This window comes from Peromyscus californicus, unplaced genomic scaffold (genome assembly GCF_007827085.1).
Source record: "Peromyscus californicus insignis strain IS unplaced genomic scaffold, ASM782708v3 Scaffold_20__1_contigs__length_68692818, whole genome shotgun sequence".
Classification (NCBI taxonomy): domain Eukaryota; kingdom Metazoa; phylum Chordata; class Mammalia; order Rodentia; family Cricetidae; genus Peromyscus; species Peromyscus californicus.
The window spans coordinates 7,144,305-7,161,636 of record NW_026294503.1 but is presented as its reverse complement, the minus strand read 5'-3'; the positions used below and the strand labels follow the sequence as shown (position 1 = coordinate 7,161,636).

At 38.8% G+C, this 17,332-nt stretch overlaps 1 protein-coding gene across 49 annotated transcripts in view; it reads right to left on the bottom strand.

The window, feature by feature from the left end:
• Rims2 (regulating synaptic membrane exocytosis 2) overlaps nt 1–17,332 on the bottom strand; it is a 490,233-nt gene that overhangs the window by 60,059 nt on the left and 412,842 nt on the right. The window lies entirely within an intron of this gene.

Below are 17,332 nucleotides of genomic sequence, written 5' to 3'. Positions count from 1 at the left end.
TCTCAATTTTTTTGGAAGTTGCTTGTTTGCACTTCCTGTTTTACTAGTTAATATTATTTCCTTCTTGGGTCTCTGAGGGACTTGAAGATTAGATAGTTATAGTTTTTCTTGTTAAGAAATTCAGAAAAGAAACTCACTAAAGAGGTACAAAGTGTATAAGTTTGAAAGACATAAGATAGTTTTGGCTTAGTAATACAAATTAGGATAGAAAGTAAATTAGGTACATTCTGGACTCACCAAAATCGGATAGATAATGGAATATTTTCTCTGAATTTGTCAAATGCAAATGGACTAGACATTGTTGATATATTTATTGTTTGTATATACTTATTGTATATGGTTTTTCTTATATTAGTTGTAATTTTTTATTTTAGATAAAAAGGGGAAATGTTGTGATGTATTGTGCCCCCCAATATTGTGCACTCTAATAAAGTTCATCTGAGGCTAGAGGAAAAAGCCAACCACTATATTAAACATAGAAGTCAGGCAATGAAGCACACACCTTAAATCCTAGCATTCGTGAGGCAGAGATCCATTCGGATCTCTGTGAGTTCAAGGCCACACTGAGAACAGAGCCAGGCACAGACACACACACCTTTAATTCCAACACTAGTTAACCATAAAGGTCTGGAGGTCTGCACAGACAGGAAGTGACAGAGCTGAGCAGGATGTAGCTGGGCAGAGAGAGGAAATGAGATGGCAGAACAGAAAGGCATATAGGCGTGGGTATACAGGAAGTAGGTCTCTTTGGAGACTGAAGTGTTGGTGAGGTGAGGTTGGCTGTGGCTTGTCCTATTCCTCTGATCTCTCAGGTTTTTACCCCAATATCTGGCTTTGTTTTTTTTTTAAATTAATAATACTGTTTAGCAATTTGTCTTACACCCATCCTTATGAGAGGTCCCATGTACTCTGCATCCTCCATCCATAGAACCCATCCTTATGAGAGGTCCCATGTACTCTGCATCCTCCATCCATAGAACCCATCCTTATGCTTATTAGAAATCCTTCCTCTCCAGGCCCTTGCCCTGAGCTCTGTTTATCAGCAGTAGAACTCGTTCTTATTGTAAAGGTCACAGGTGCTCTGCTACTTTGTTGGGTAGTTTCTGTGTAGCCATCCCTGGAGCTTTGCTGTGATAACTGTCATGTGGAATCCTTTCCCTAAAGTTGGACTGTGTTTAAATGTGTAAGAAGAACAAACCTCAGCATCAGACTCTAGCATTCTGATCCAGTCTGACCAACCAGGTCTGGCTGCAATCAGTTTTCATTCTCACTTCCTGTGCTGCTCACTCCCTGCCCATGGGGATACCTGCAGGGACCTCACCACGCTAAGAGAAACACTTTTGTTCATTAAATAACCAAAACCAACAAAGCAAAGTAGTCTTAAAGAGTTTGGCAAGTCTTACTTCTACAGCATCTCTTAATTTTAAAAGAGTAAACAATGTACCTAAAATGTAATTATATTAAATTTTCTTAATTCTAAAATGGTTTAAAATATCAATAAAAATATAAGGAGAAGAGGGCTTTGTAAAGTGATTTTCACACAAGTATAAGGCTCTGAGTTTTATCCCCAAAACCCACATTAAAAAACAAAACAGAACAAAGTGGGGGATGACAGAGCACTCTGGGGGCTTGCTGGCTAGCCAACCCAGCCAGACTGTGAGTTCCTGATTCAGTGAAAGGCTCTGTCTCAGAATTAAGCTGGAGATTTACCCAGGACCCAGGTTCAGTCGTCAGCACAACATGGCAGTTCACAACCATCTGTCACTCCAGTTCCAGGGCTCTGGTGCTCTCACTGGGCCTCTGTAGGCACTGAATGTATGTGGTGTACTTACATACAGGCAGGCAAAAAAAATCAAACCAAACCCAAACAACAAAAACTCATATACATAAAGCAAAAATAAAGAAAATAAACTGGAGAGCAATTATAGAAGACAATCAATGACCTGATTTCCACATGCCTACACATCACGTGTACATGCACACAACCATGTAAGCCTCTGTCTGTCTGTCTATTTATCTATCTACCTTTCACCTATCCATCCATCATCTATCTATCTATCTATCTATCTATCTATCTATCTATCTATCTATCTATCTATCCATCCATCCATCATCTATCTATCCACTTATCATCTATCTATCCATCCATTTATCATTTATCTATCCATCCATCATCTATCTAACCATCCATCTATTATCTATCATCTGTCTGTCTGTCTGTCTGTCTATCTATCTATCTATCTATCTATCTATTTATCCAACTATCTATTAATCATCTATCTTTAAAGAGAAGGGAAGCTATTCAGCCAAAGATACGGAATTTCATGCTGAAGAAAGTAAGAAAAAAAGGAAAAAAAAACCCTTAGAAACACAAAATGTGCTGTGTTTAATGGTGAAAGCAAGAGATTTCAAGGGTTCAGATACAAATAATAAGTTGCAATCCTGTTATACAAGACTTCAATAATTGAAGAAGAGGCTGTAGCTTTGGAATGCTTGAGTTTCATCTACATGATGCTTTTCTGAGGCTTTCTCAACTCTGTTGTCATTCCTCCACCAGCCGACAGCTATTTGTCCCCTTACTATGTTCCCTAAGGTTCTGCTCTGACACACTGCTGACTGTCATCATACTGTTTGTATTGTAAGTAACCAAATGAAATTCTCACATAAGAGGAACTAACACAAATAAAAAATTTAAGTGCCTATATTCAATTTTTGTGGGATTTACAAGAAAACCCATTTCCCACATTTATACATTTGCAAAGATTATGACTCACGAAGTCTAGGAAAGAATAGGCAAGAACTGGACTTAGGAGAATGCCTGCTAAGGTCATGTTACTTAAGACTCGACACTGGTCTGTGAACTTGTCATACTTCTTAGTCAGCCACTGTAATTTCTTCTCATCCTTTCTTTTCTTTATATATGCTTGGGGAACTAGGCTCTTACCTCTTTTTTTCTTAAGAATGTGTTTCTTCAAGCAGCTCTTCCCATACTCTGAAAATCTAGATTGCTGCAGCTGTGCTAAGAGCCGAGTCTTTTGGGATTCCAACTTCTCCCAGAACAGGTGAAAAGTCACAGGTTGGAATATCAAATGCTATCTAAGGTGGATATGGAAAATAATCTGGCTTTGTGTGAGCAGAATGCTTCTGTAAAGCAAGTCAGCAATCTAAGAGTTTATGAGATCTTAAAGAACAAATGGATGTGACTAGTGACAGCACTAGAAGCCACAGGGCTCTGTGCTCAGGAAAACACAGTTGTCAACCCTATAGAGACAAACAATTACTAATCTTTAGCAACTTTTTCTGTACTATACATTGGCAGTGCTAGAAGTCAGGCACCTGTCAGTAAAGAATGCTAGAAATTTTATAATTCGCAATATTTAGTAAGGGAGAAAACAATGGATTTCTATCGAACCTCTAGAAGCTTATTGTCTTGGGATTTTAATGATGAATCTCTTTAATTTCCATTACTATATTCACAGCCTAATGTATAATGTTTGCAGTGTGCATTAGTGCCTTCTGTATGGATTTCAGTATACTACCAATCCAGACAAACCTAGGAAGCCTTCTGTCTTTTTTGGGGGAAAAAAACCCCAAATCAAGAACCTATGTATTACTTGGAGATGTTGAATGGCTCTTTATTCTTTGGTGGTTTTGAAAGGTTACAGTGATCTTGGGTAGTTAAAAATTTATGCATAACCCATCATTACTAGAAATGAAAAATACAGTGCTTTAATGGATCAATTTTGCTTACTATGAAATGCAATTAATTAATGGCTTAAATAAGATTCCTAGCTTTATTCCTTAGGGGTTATAGACTTGAAATTAGGTTTCCGGTGTGAAATGAAAATGTAACTGTAAATTGGAATGCATTTTCATCTATTCATATGCAAAAAAGATCTAATCAAAGCAATTATGCTTTCCACAATCCAGGTTAATACTGAAAATATTTTATAACCCCCTAGTTAGAACACGTGTTAGCTAGTAATATTGGTGCAGCCCATATATTATCAGTAACACAAAGCATTACATAGACCATAAATTTTCTATAGTTTCTTTGTATGATAAACAAAAATATAACTTCTTACCATGGTATGCATAAACTTTCAAAAAACTTGACTTCTTAATATGATACACATGTACATACACATCAAAAAAATTACAGTGCTTTCAAAGGGAGCAAATGAGTCTTAATTGCCTTATTCTTTACTATTTCTAAGCCCCAATCTTTAATTTGCTAAGAATTTATAGGTTGTATATCACATTAATTTCATTTATTAAGGGTATGTTTTACTCTACCTTTTAGTATTATGCAAAAAAAAAAATTTCTAAAAAAACACTCAATGGCAACTGCTGATGACCATTGAAAAGTTCTTTGATCTATTTGGAAAGTTCTAAACCTTGATGATAAAAGAGAAATCACAAAGGCTTAGATCAATGATCAGTGAATTTATTTTTACTATAGAAAGAATATTTAAAATCAATCAAGCATAAAATCTCTTTTATGTCAGACAAAAAGAATCCCATTATTTTTAGATATCATGAAGGAGACATAAGAGCTTAAGTGAGGAGTATCTTCCTGAGCAGCTTTAAATAGAGCCCGGTAACAAAACAACTCAAATTATACATATGAAGTCGAGAACAGAAGCCTTAGGAATTGTAGTAGTGTACACAGCACCTAAAATCTTTGCATGTTAAAAGTTTATGACCCAATGTGGCATGTGCAGGCTAACTATAGTCCAGCCACTATGACACCAAGAAAACACACAGTGGCCCTTTGAGTATTGTGGTCTCTGGCTATATAGAAATTTGCTTGTACAAAAAAAAAATCACACTATTACACTTTCTATATAATTAGGGTGGATATGAGTGAGAACACTCACTGCATTCTATCAGGAGATGACAGTTCTTCCTTTGTCAATGCATACCATCTAAGGCTGCCATTAGGCATAACAGAAAAATTTCACCATTAGCATACTGCTTTCACAGTTCCCAACCCTAACCCAGCTTCGAAAGTTACATATGTCTGTGGGATACCTTGCTCAGCCTTGATGCATTGGGGAGGGCTTGGGCCTGCCTCAACTTGATATGCCAGACTTTGTTGACTCCCCATGGGAGGCCTTACCCTTTCTGAGGAGTGGCTGGGGGGTGGGGTGGCGAGAGGGGGGTAGATCAGGAGGAGAGGAGGTAGGGGGAACTGTGGTTAGTATGAAAAATGAAAAAAAAACCCTTTTAAATAAAAGTTATATGTCTATAGAACTTAGTTATATCTACCGCTTCACTCCAAAGATTCTCAATGGTGAAAATAGTTTAAATTAATGAAACTATCAAATACAGGCTGGGAACTTTATTCAGTTACATCACAAATTTACAAGGCAAAAGTTATGGGTCTCAGCATCAGAAGACAAAAGAATATTCTCTATACTCTGCTAAATAGTTGAGAATTTCATTAGCTTTTCCCCAAATGACTGAATGTAGAGCTATCATATCATCCTGTAACCCCACTCACGTTTTCATAGTCAAGAGAATGAAAATACAGATGACAAGGCACTTGTACATGAATGCTTACACCAGCATTATTCCTAACAGTCAAAAGATGGAACTAGTCCAAATGCCCATTCATAGTTGACATAAAGAGGCACAACCACACAAAGCTGAAAACACACGACAACATGGGTAAATCTTGAAAAAATTATTCTAAGTGAAAGAAGTTAGTCACGAAAGACGAGCATCTATAATGGAAGCCCAGAATAGAGAAATGTAAAGATATGCTGAATAGATTAGCAGTCGCAGAGAAGGAGGAAAGAGTGAGAAATGAGCTGACAGTTTTTGGGAAGGGAGGCACTTTCGGGTGTGATGACAATACTCTAAAATTGTGGAGATGGTTGCATATGACTTGAATATATTAAAAACTGTTGGGTTATATACTACTTAATGAATTGTGTGGCGTGAGAACTATATCTCAGTATTGTTTCTAAAAGAAAGTCACATATTTAAATATAATGATTATTAAAAAATTGATATGCTCTTAAAACTAGTGTTTGTACTTGACAGAATTTTTGGAGCCAGATGTTTGTGATAAGAATATAATTATTGTTGTAACATTATGTGCAATATGTACAAACTGGATCAGCCATTTAAAACTATGCAAACGAACAGGACTTTGCTTCCCGAGTCCTCCCTCTGCTGTGTGGAGGGTCTTCCCCTCTGTGTACCTGCTACATCTGTGGTTTCCTTGTCCCCAATAAAAGCATTTTTTTTACCAGCAAAAAACAAACATAATCATGTAAACAGCTTAAAAGAAAATTCCCTAAATATTAATAGTGGATTGTAGGGCTTAAATATTCTACGACAAGGATGTATTAAGTATCTTTTTTCTCAGGATAAAAATTGTAACTTTCAAGTAAAACATTCCCCAAATACAAAAATATGAAGAGTTATTTGCAGGAGGGGGGAAAAAAGCCCAAACATAAAAGTAGAAGTCTGTCAATTAACATCTGATTCAAGAAGAGATCATTTGCCACCCTGATTTATTACAGCAACATTTATTTGCCTTGAGGTAGGTCTTTTAAGAGGCATAAAAAGATGTCATTAGATTTTAAGGGGAAATAAAGTTATATGTACACAAATAAATATTCCTCCAGAAAAATGATTCCAAATGTGGAAATGCAGAATTATATTACACAAGTGTTGTATAAAGAGAAGTGCACAAAATCATTATTTTTCAGTTTTAATTTGGCACATCTTTTCAGTGAGGTGCTATCATAAACAAACAAAACAATCCAGGTGTGTCACCGGAAAGATGACCCAGTGGTTAGAGCACACTGCTCTTGTGAAGGAGTTAAGTCTGGTTCCCAGTATCCATGTTAGGTAGTTCACAACCTCCTATAATTCCAGGTCCAGGGGACTTTACATCCTCTTAGCCTCTGTATACAGCTCCTCATGTGCATGAACACATGCATAATTAAAATAAATATTTTTAAAAGAAAAAAAGACTTATTTATATAGAAAAATATAGGATTTATCATTTTCTCTTATGGTTCTAATGATAATGATAACATTCTCTTACATAAAACTGACTTTAAAAGAAAAAATGTTTGTATTACAACAACACAGATTTTATTCCTGTTAGTCTTGTACTATTTGCCCCACCCCTTGCCCCAGGGATGCCTAAATTTTAATTTAATGATAGTATTTTTAATGGACTCAGGAATAAAGTTTGATTATGCTTAGGATACATAATACAGAAGCACAGCAGAAATGGTCGGCAGCTAAGATTAAAGGTCTTCCTTAAGATCCTACTTAAGTCGTTCGCCATAGAACTCCCACCTGTGAGAAGTCTAACTCTCTCGTGCCCCACAGGATACCAAGTAACATCTTAAGACGTGGCACGAGTCAGCACTACGGCTCTTTGCCCACTTTCTCCACCCTCTCGTCTTAAAGGCACACGCTGTAACTGGAGATTGAGGACAGTTTTGGACTTTATCCTAGTTGACTCCACAGCCCATATGTTGACGCTTCACTGCTGGCCTATGGCAAGACTGCAGATGGTCATCCTTCAGGTGATATTAACCCGAGGACGCATAGGTGTTTCCCCAAATAGTCCAAGACACGCTTCACACTAAAGAATTATTTGCTTAATGCGAGTTTGGAATTAATTACTTGTTCTCTAAATATTCTGCATAGTCACAAAGCACATAAACACAGTAAGACTTTACGAAGTTAAGAAAAGATTAGCAATATTAGCATGATTTAACTACCTTCCCCCTCACCCCCCACACCGTTATTTGGCCATCAAACGCCACTGTTTTGTTTAACAGCTGGTGGCATCCAAAGACCTGATGTCTGTCAGAGGAACTTCAGGAGACACTGCTCTAAGGCAAAGGCTGTATGTTCACCGGGCCACACCACACCAAGTAACCATCTAAAGGCCCATCACTCTCTCCAGTCTGTCAGTTATATAATTAGCAAATATTTGATTTAGAGACAGACACTGAGCCAGCTTTTTATAGAAAAAAAGAAATGAATGCGATATCGAAAGCCAGCAGATATGAGTTTAGATTACTTTTATGAGTTAATCAACTATAATGTTTTTAAGTATAATTTGTTATTATGATTAATAACACTTTTCCATCTGCATCTAAATTAGGTAACTGCATTTTTCAAACCTTGGATTACTTTGCTCAGCAGAAAAGAGCAGGTGGTGAGAGCTCTTCCTTCTTCTCAGGGAACTTACAACAACACAGTGAATACAGCCACGTGTAGTCCAGATCTATAGCAGTGTGCAAAAGACTGCACTTGTGCCGGGTGGTGGTGGTGCACACAGTGAATACAGCCACGCGCAGTCCAGATCTACAGCAGTGTGTAAAAGACTGCACTTGTGCCGGGTGGTGGTGGTGCACACAGTGAATACAGCCACGCGCAGTCCAGATCTACAGCAGTGTGTAAAAGACTGCACTTGTGCCGGGTGGTGGTGGTGCACACAGTGAATACAGCCACGAGTAGTCCAGATCTACAGCAGTGTGTAAAAGACTGCACTTGTGCCGGGTGGTGGTGGTGCACACAGTGAATACAGCCACAAGTAGTCCAGATCTACAGCAGTGTGCAAAAGACTGCACTTGTGCCGGGTGGTGGTGGTGCACACAGTGAATACAGCCACGTGTAGTGCAGATCTACAGCAGTGTGTAAAAGACTGCACTTGTGCCGGGTGGTGGTGGTGCACACAGTGAATACAGCCACGTGTAGTCCAGATCTACAGCAGTGTGTAAAAGACTGCACTTGTGCCGGGTGGTGGTGCACACAGTGAATAGAGCCACGCGTAGTCCAGATCTACAGCAGTGTGTAAAAGACTGCACTTGTGCCGGGTGGTGGTGCACACAGTGAATAGAGCCACGCGTAGTCCAGATCTACAGCAGTGTGTAAAAGACTGCACTTGTGCCGGGTGGTGGTGCACACAGTGAATAGAGCCACGTGTAGTCCAGATCTACAGCAGTGTGTAAAAGACTGCACTTGTGCCGGGTGGTGGCGCACGCCTTTATGTATGATCTCTTTGACATTAGGCAAACATACAGGACCACACATTGGATTCTTAGTTATAAAGCTGCTTGCTATCCTCAAATAACAATGTAACAAAAATGCAAGTGCAGGGGTTTTTTTTGGGGGGGTTTCAAGATGGGGTTTCTCTGTGTAGTTTTGGTGCCTATCCTGGATGCCACTCTGTAAACCAGGCTAGCCTTGAACTCACAGAGATCAGCCTGGCTCTGCCTCCCATGTGCTGGGATTAAAGACGTGTGCCACTGCCACCCAGCTTAATAATTTCTTATAAAAATTTTCAGGTAGCATTTAATCTTGATTGACATGTAAAAGCTAGAAACTGGTTATTATCTTACGCAATAGAATGGCAATAATATCAGCTTAATTCTGAAAATGTATAGATATTACACAGAAGATACACACATTTACTGTCTTCATGTCTGTTGTGTCTTAGTTACTTTTCAATTGCTGTGACAAAACATCGTTACCAAGGCAACGTATAAAAGAAAGTATTTAATTGGGGTTCATGGTTCCAGAGGGGGTAAGTCCATGGTGGGAGGCAGGCACGGTGCTGACCTCCAAGGACAAAGCAGAGAGAGGGCTGACTCCAGCGAGGGCACACCTGTAATCCTTCCCAAACAGTTCCACCAACTGAATTTCAAAAGAACCCTTCCTAGCCGAAGACATCATTAAATACTGAACTAGCGTTTTATTGGTTTTATTACTGATACATTACTATGAGATCTCGAGCAAGTCTCTTTTTTTGCTGTTTGCTTGGTTGTTTCTTTGCTCCAGTGTTAGATACACAGTATTCTGACCACCTGCTATATTAAACTGGGGAAAGCAACTCACGTATTGAGTATGTATTTATCACATTTATAAGCAGAAACAATGTGTTGTTAATCATAATAAATTATACTGAAACATGACAGCTGATTAACTCATAGCAGAAATCTACATTCACATGTCTGCTGGCTTGCTATGTCTAATGCACTTGTTGAGTTCATCACTTTCCTACCTATGCCAGTCAAGCATGCAGATTAAAGTAGGTGAATGTTCTTCAACTTTGCTGATGGCAAAGGAGAGCACTACTAGAGATCTCGTGTTGTTTTTGTCCTTCACATGCGAGATTAACGTCTACCCTAAGTTACACAGCAGGTTTTCAGATGCGCCTTGCCCTGAGAGACTCCATTTTACAGGTGGCATTTGACTCTATTTGGGGGATGGAGGAGGATAGACAAAGGAAGAAACCATTTGTCTGGCACCACCCATAAGGCACAGACTGAAAAATAATTCAGGCCTGAAAGTAGAAAGGGTGCCACTCTGCACATCTATCAAAGTACACTGGAATTGTAGAGACACACGGTTATGTTTAACTTATCAGGAAAAGCCAGGCTGGGAACAAATCGGAGGAGAAGCGGCAACCCCCTCGGCTGGCCCCACAGTGAGGACAACACCGTGCAGAACACTGAGCAATAGGCAGAGAACTCCTGCCTGTCCCCGTACCTCAGCTAGACTCAGTCTAGCGGGTGTGCTCTGCACTGCTACTGTCTATCCAGTGCGTCTGCCTATCTGCCCAGCAGTTTGGCCTGCCTCGCCATGGTCCTGCCCTTTACCTCTCTAACCTCTCCCCATCTTGTGGAGGTCAACTCTGGCCCATCGGTGACTCCAGCAGACCTCCTCGCACCCCATTCTAACTCATTTTGCATTTCTATGAGTGGTCTCCTTCTCAGGTCTCTTCGAAACTTCTTGAACTCCACTGGCGCCTCTTATTCTGTGACCTACATATTTATACACATAGATAAAGTTATTGTGTGATACATCATACATTATCTGAGAGTTAAAATTAGTAATTAATATTGGAATAAAAGAACCATGTTGGCCTCGGGAGGGCTATCAAGGAAAGCAGGACTATTTAGTAAATTGTTGCCAATGAAACCACTATACCTTGTAAATCCATGGTTATTCTGAATTGTGGAAGACCCACATGTGTTTGTGTTTCTGACATAACACTCTCATAATAAGATAGAAGTTCAAAAGAATGCAAAACTTCTGTTTCTAAGAAATACTTAGAAATATTACTTACATTCAATTACTTATACTTCATTTTTCTTCAAAAAGAAAAGCTACTATGTAATAACTCATGTATATTTTCTTCATTATAGAAAAGTTTATTCTTCACAGCTATGGATATAAACATGTCCAAAATCATGAAGCACCAAGAATAAAGCCTGAAAGAATGTAATGGCCCTCATTTTGAACTAAAGCTAGGCCAGTATTGGTATGCAACAGACTGGTGACCGTGATGATGTTGATGGTGGGGGTCATGATGGCAGCAGGTTGTTGAGGCTGCATCCAATCAGAGCTTCCTGTATTGTTCCTGAGTCAGCAGGTTAGGATAACCAGAAGAGAGATGCTTAATCGAGCCACTACTTTTTTCATAAGATTAGAATGTAAGCTAAGAAAGGAAGCCAGACTGAATTCTTAGATGTTCACCTTTGTGTTTAGTTATAGAGAATAGCGTCTTTTTCATTGCTCATGAAATTGAGAATTTTGTTTATAATGTATAGTTTCTTTAATTTGTTTAAAATAACTTCATTATATTTATTTGCAAAGAAATTTTTCCAAGTGAAATAAGTCACATAACATCGTATTTGAGAACAAACCTGACACACAGTTAAATCGACTTAACACGAGGCTGAAGTAAACTTGTCAGACTGGAGTCTCCAATAAGCTATTTCCCAACTGCCTGGTGCCATGAAGAGAATCCGGCCTGCTGGAGAGTCACAACTCTAGCATCCTTCTTCCTGTGTCACAGAAGCTCTAATCCAGGACAAGAAACCACAGCTGGAAGTAACAGGAAGGGCCCAGGAGGGGACAGAGACACTTCGAGTATCAGGCGGAGCAGAAGGGGTGACAGGAGGGTCGTGGCCCTTGTCCCCGACCTTCAGCACCTATTTCCTTTGGAAAGGAGAGTTTGGCTGAGAGGTGTTGACATAGAAAGCTGCCTCAGAGTGTCATCTGCAGACAGTCTCCTGGAGGCACTCTGTGGTGCTATTGGCCTTCCTAGACCGTTATTACCAGGCTTCGGCACTATACCTCACCTCACTGTCAGTCTCCTCATCAAAATGTTTCCCCACCTCGGCTCATACTTTGTTATGAGCTCTTACCACACTTTGATTTTTCTAAGCAATTATAAAGTTGCCAATAAAAAGAAATGAATTTTGCATATACCAGAACAATACAAAAATCAAAGTCACACTTAGGACCCAAAGCCCCCGGATTACATCATCCCATTGGTCCCTAACTTGAATACTAAAGAAAAGCATGCTAGATTCTACTTTCTCACATTGTAATCCAGAATATATATCTAGATTAAACTATAATCTGCTGCCTCTTCCTCTCATAGCAGATACAGCATACAAATGCAGACCCTTTGGTGGAATTGAAATCGCAAAGCCATTTGGCTTTGATGATAGAAAGATGGGGCAAACTAGGTTAGTATCCTCTGTGATAGACTCTTACTTCAAGGCAAACTTTGTACTTTTGACTAATTACTCTTCATTTGTTTAAGATTGTCTATCTGTCTGGAACATACATATCAAACAAAGAGAATCTGAATGAGCATTTATCCAATTGTTTGTTAAGTAGTAAATCTAAATACATATTCACTGAATAATTTAAAAATTTTACAAGGCAGTGAGTAGTAGTTTCAATGAAAGAACATTTATCTTGGAACAAAACGTTACAAGGATGTCTTCACTTCGAACAGCATCAGAGAGGATGGAGTCCGTGTTAGTGTTACTCATCCTGTGAAGTCTGCCATGCACAACAGCACTCAAGCCCTTGGGGAGAACGAGCCCCAGTCCCTTTACACACACTGGAAAGTGAGCTGCACATCCCTCCTCGCCACTGCCCACAGTTACACTGGCGTTTGCAGTTTTACTCATTTTCCAGCAGGTGCCCGCCTGCAGTTGTCTTTGGAAGTCTTCATAGCGGTTAACTAGAGCAGGACTCAGTAGAGTAAAGACAGAGCAGCTCTGTATGCCAGTGTGGGGATTCATTTCAAACGGCCTGACCTCAGAACTATACTCCTGTTTATACTCAGATACGCAGGAAGCTTTCAAGCACTTGGCTCTAATAAAATCAAAAGATTTCTTTTCTTTATATGTGTTTCTCAGCTCAGAAGCATGCTCTTTATGGCCTACTTATTTATAGTTATTAGGCAACTACTGATTATTCCCATGAGCAATTCCTCTTGGCTATTTACACCTTAAATTTATAACCAATTAAATTAAGTAAAGCCTATATTAAAAGTCTTACTCAGAGGAATTTTTATTTTGAAAGGAAGTTTTCCCCTAGTGATACGAAAAGAACTAATTACAAAAACACATTGTAGGCGACATGGACTCATCAAGAGGAGCAACTTTGGGGCAGGTCCATCTCCATAAAGCTTTTGATGTGTGAAATTAAACAATAAACTCTTGCTCCTGCTAATCATATGTTTTAATATAGTAAATACCGGTTATAATTTTATGTTAGGAAAAGTTTAAATCTTGTGTTCTCTAGTAAAAAACATGTAAATTGTGAGTTAACTTTTATTTCTTCATATGTTGCTGCCAAGAAAGTATCTAAGATATAAATAGTCACTTAAGTGCATTGTAGTGTTTTTGAATACTCCTCTTCTCTATCCTCTTTACTATTAACACTGACGGCAGTCAGAATGATCCTCCAAAGGTGCCTATGAACTACCTCATAGACTGAACACATGTTGCAGTTGTCGGCAAAAGGTCCTTTTTAGATGTTATAAAGTTATGGAGCCAGGCAGTGGTGGTGCACGCCTTTAATCCCAGCACTCAGGAGGCAGAGGCAGGTGGATCTCTGAGTTCAAGGCCAGCCTGGTCTACAGAGCAAGATCCAGGACAGGTTCCAAAGCTACACAGAGAAACCCTGTCTCAAAAAACCAAAAAAGTTATGGATAGTAAGGTACACAGATTAGAATCTAGGGTCAAACAAGCAATCTTAATTTGTGATAGGAAAATAAATAAAATAACACAAGAGTTCACTAGCAAATTAATAATTTAGAACCTGCATGTACGGAAAAGTATAATACAAGACCATTTGCATTTGCAGAAATAATGGAAACATATTGTTTCCTTAACAATAACATTTAAGAGTTTTATTCTTTTATAAGCAGTAACAACATGACATAAGAGGATGAGATCCTGACGAAGAAATGAACCCACTCTTAGCTTTGGAGAAAGTCATTTTCTTTGGAGAGTGTGGCCACTGGTAGGTTACCCACCCTCCAGTGGATGGCCGCACACCCACGAACACATGGGCAGCACTAATTGGACTCAATTGGTTATTAGGGGGAAAAAAAGCCAAGTTAAAGGGGACCTATTTTACACACACACACACACACACACACACACACACACACACACACACACACACAAGACACACATATATCTCACAATGTGTGTGTGCAGTAGCTATATATAACAACTCTATCTAACTATCTATCTATCTATCTATCTATCTACCTACCTACCTACCTATCTATAGCTATATATAAGGAGTGTTCTGTAGTTGTACAAAGAGATGGTCTGAATTCTGTTGTTACTAGGTCAAAACTACTAAGTTGATATTTGGAAATAATTACCAATTTTAAACATGATTAAAAATTGAATGATATATGTTTGTGAAGGTAAAAAATAATCTATGATTAGTTATACATGGAAACCAAGCCAGTATTGTTAAAGAATCTCTATATAGGCTCACAAGATCCATAATTTTGAAATAGAAATGCTGTGTAAGTATATATGGAATACTTTTGCAAAAACTGTACAAAAGACATTGGCCATGGAGAAATACTGACCAACCTCTCTTGATTCTAGCTCCTGGACACAGCATGCTTAAGAGCTTCTGTCATTTTTTCATAATCATTCTATTTTTTTTTTGGTTTCTTCTCTGTGACCTCCTTCCTGGACCAAACTCTAAAGATCAATCTTCCAAAGAGTATTGTCTCAGTTTACTGCTCTTTTATCCATTATGTTCTTCTCAGACAATTTCAGCTTTAGTCTAAACTTCATAACTCTCATGTTTATGTCAAGATGAGACATGTTTGGTTGAGTATGTTTTGGATACCTCTCCTTGGGGATTTGCACAGAGGATGTCAGAGTATTCTGAATCACTCATCCCCGCTGGTCCTTCCCTACATACCCTCTTCTGCATACAGTATGTGTTAAGGGCACGGTGATCCACCTACAGCGGCAAACAAGGAATCTGGGGGGCAGCTTTGAACCACCTCTTTAGCGCCTCATGTCTACCCAGTGGTCAGCGCCTGAGTACTAACTGCACTCTTTTTTTCTTTTCTTTTTTTTTGGTTTTTTCGAGACAGGGTTTCTCTGTGTAGCTTTGCGCCTTTCCTGGAACTTGCTTTGGAGACCAGGCTGGCCTCGAACTCACAGAGATCCACCTGCCTCTGCCTCCCAAGTGCTGGGATTAAAGGCGTGCGCCACCACCACCCGGCACTAACTGCACTCTTTAAAACTCCCCTGAGTCTATTATCCTTTCTCTACCTCATCCCAACTCACTCCATTCCAACAGGAGTTTCGTGCTCACTTATCTATCAGCCTTATCTCCAGGCAGTCAGGCCAGTACCTTCCATTAAAATTACACAGAACAGCTTAATCATTCTGGCACACATCCACCTTTAAACCTTGTTCGTTATGGTTTCTGTCTGGAGCCTAGTTCATGGTCACTCCAGTCACTGAGATGGTACCGTAGATCAGGGGCCATCTTCTCCGGGAACTACCTCCTGAAACCCTAGACTGGGGAGCCAGCTGTAATCTGAAGGCCCAGTGGATCTTCGTGTAACTCTAGTTCATCTGACAGATGCTGGAAGCAACGTATTAAATATTTGTCTCGGATTCTTATGTTTTAAGAATCCTGAGCCAGGCGGCGGTGGTACACGCCTTTAATCCCAGCACTCGGGAGGCAGAGCCAGGAAGATCTCTGTGAATTTGAGGCCAGCTTGGTCTACAGAGTGAGATCCAGGACAGGTACCAAAACTACACAGAGAAACCCTGTCTCAAAAAAACAAAAAGAATCCTGAGATAAATGACCTTTGCTTGCCTTTGTGTTTGATACATCTGATACACAGTAAATGCTCAATGTTTGCCAAAGATTTTATTAAGTGTAGTTAATTATGTAGGTTAATACCAGATATTATCTAAGTTTTAGTCTTCTCATTTTGAAGTAAAAAATAAATGTATTTTTTACTGCCACATAAGAAGTTCACATGTTAACTGAATGTGATGTTTCAAAAAAATGTATGCACTATATGATGTTTCAACTGAGTTAAACACCCACAGCATCTTCATTCCTTAAGGTCTTTCCTTAAGGCTTTTTGGGATGCCCAAAACATGTCACCATGGTTTCCCTAGAGTGTAACAGCTGGACTGCTGCCTTGTGGCTGTCCTAATGCAGCTCAGTGGACGGGGCTCTGCCTCTCTGCATCCCCTTTCCTTCACTAATTGGTTGTGCATTTCTAATTCTTTTTAAAACACAGACTACTTTACAGCAATTTCAGATTTACACATGTGTGTGAGTTTTAACTAAGGATTTGCAAAAAAAGTTTTAATTGCTAGAAAGTACAAAATCACCTGTCAATCAAAATCCCAACATTTGTTATGTCAACACGACACTTAATCATGTATAAGTACTAGCTGTTTTTGAAATCATTTAAAGGTAATCTGTGTATCGGCAAATTAAAGTTATGTTTCTAAGTAAAAATGAGAAATAGTATTTTAAAACACCAAACAAAAAATACAATAACAAAACCTACAAAGTAAGCTGTAACCAGAATTTAAAGAATATTATCAAATAACTATTTCAATATGATGTTATTATCACACAAGGCCCAGTTTTCATTATCAAAATATGGTTTGCAAAACCAAGATTAGGCGGGTCCAAGAATTAATACAATCTTAAATTATTTTGTGTTGTAGAAATATACTCCAATTTCTGATAAACAAAACAAAAAACCCTAGCATCCAAACAGAAATTAGATTTAATCCAGTTGCCTATTAATTTATTTTACTATAAAAGAACACCATATTACATGCCTTTGTTTAAGTAGAAGATATGCTATTATTTTCAAGATACCAGGGTTTAATTAGCAACATCCATTTGAAAAAGAGGCATGCTTTGACTCAGAAATTTCTTAATTGCTAACAGTGGCATTTCTAAGTAGGAGTGCTGTATATAATTTATTTTTGCAGATGTAATTAGAAAC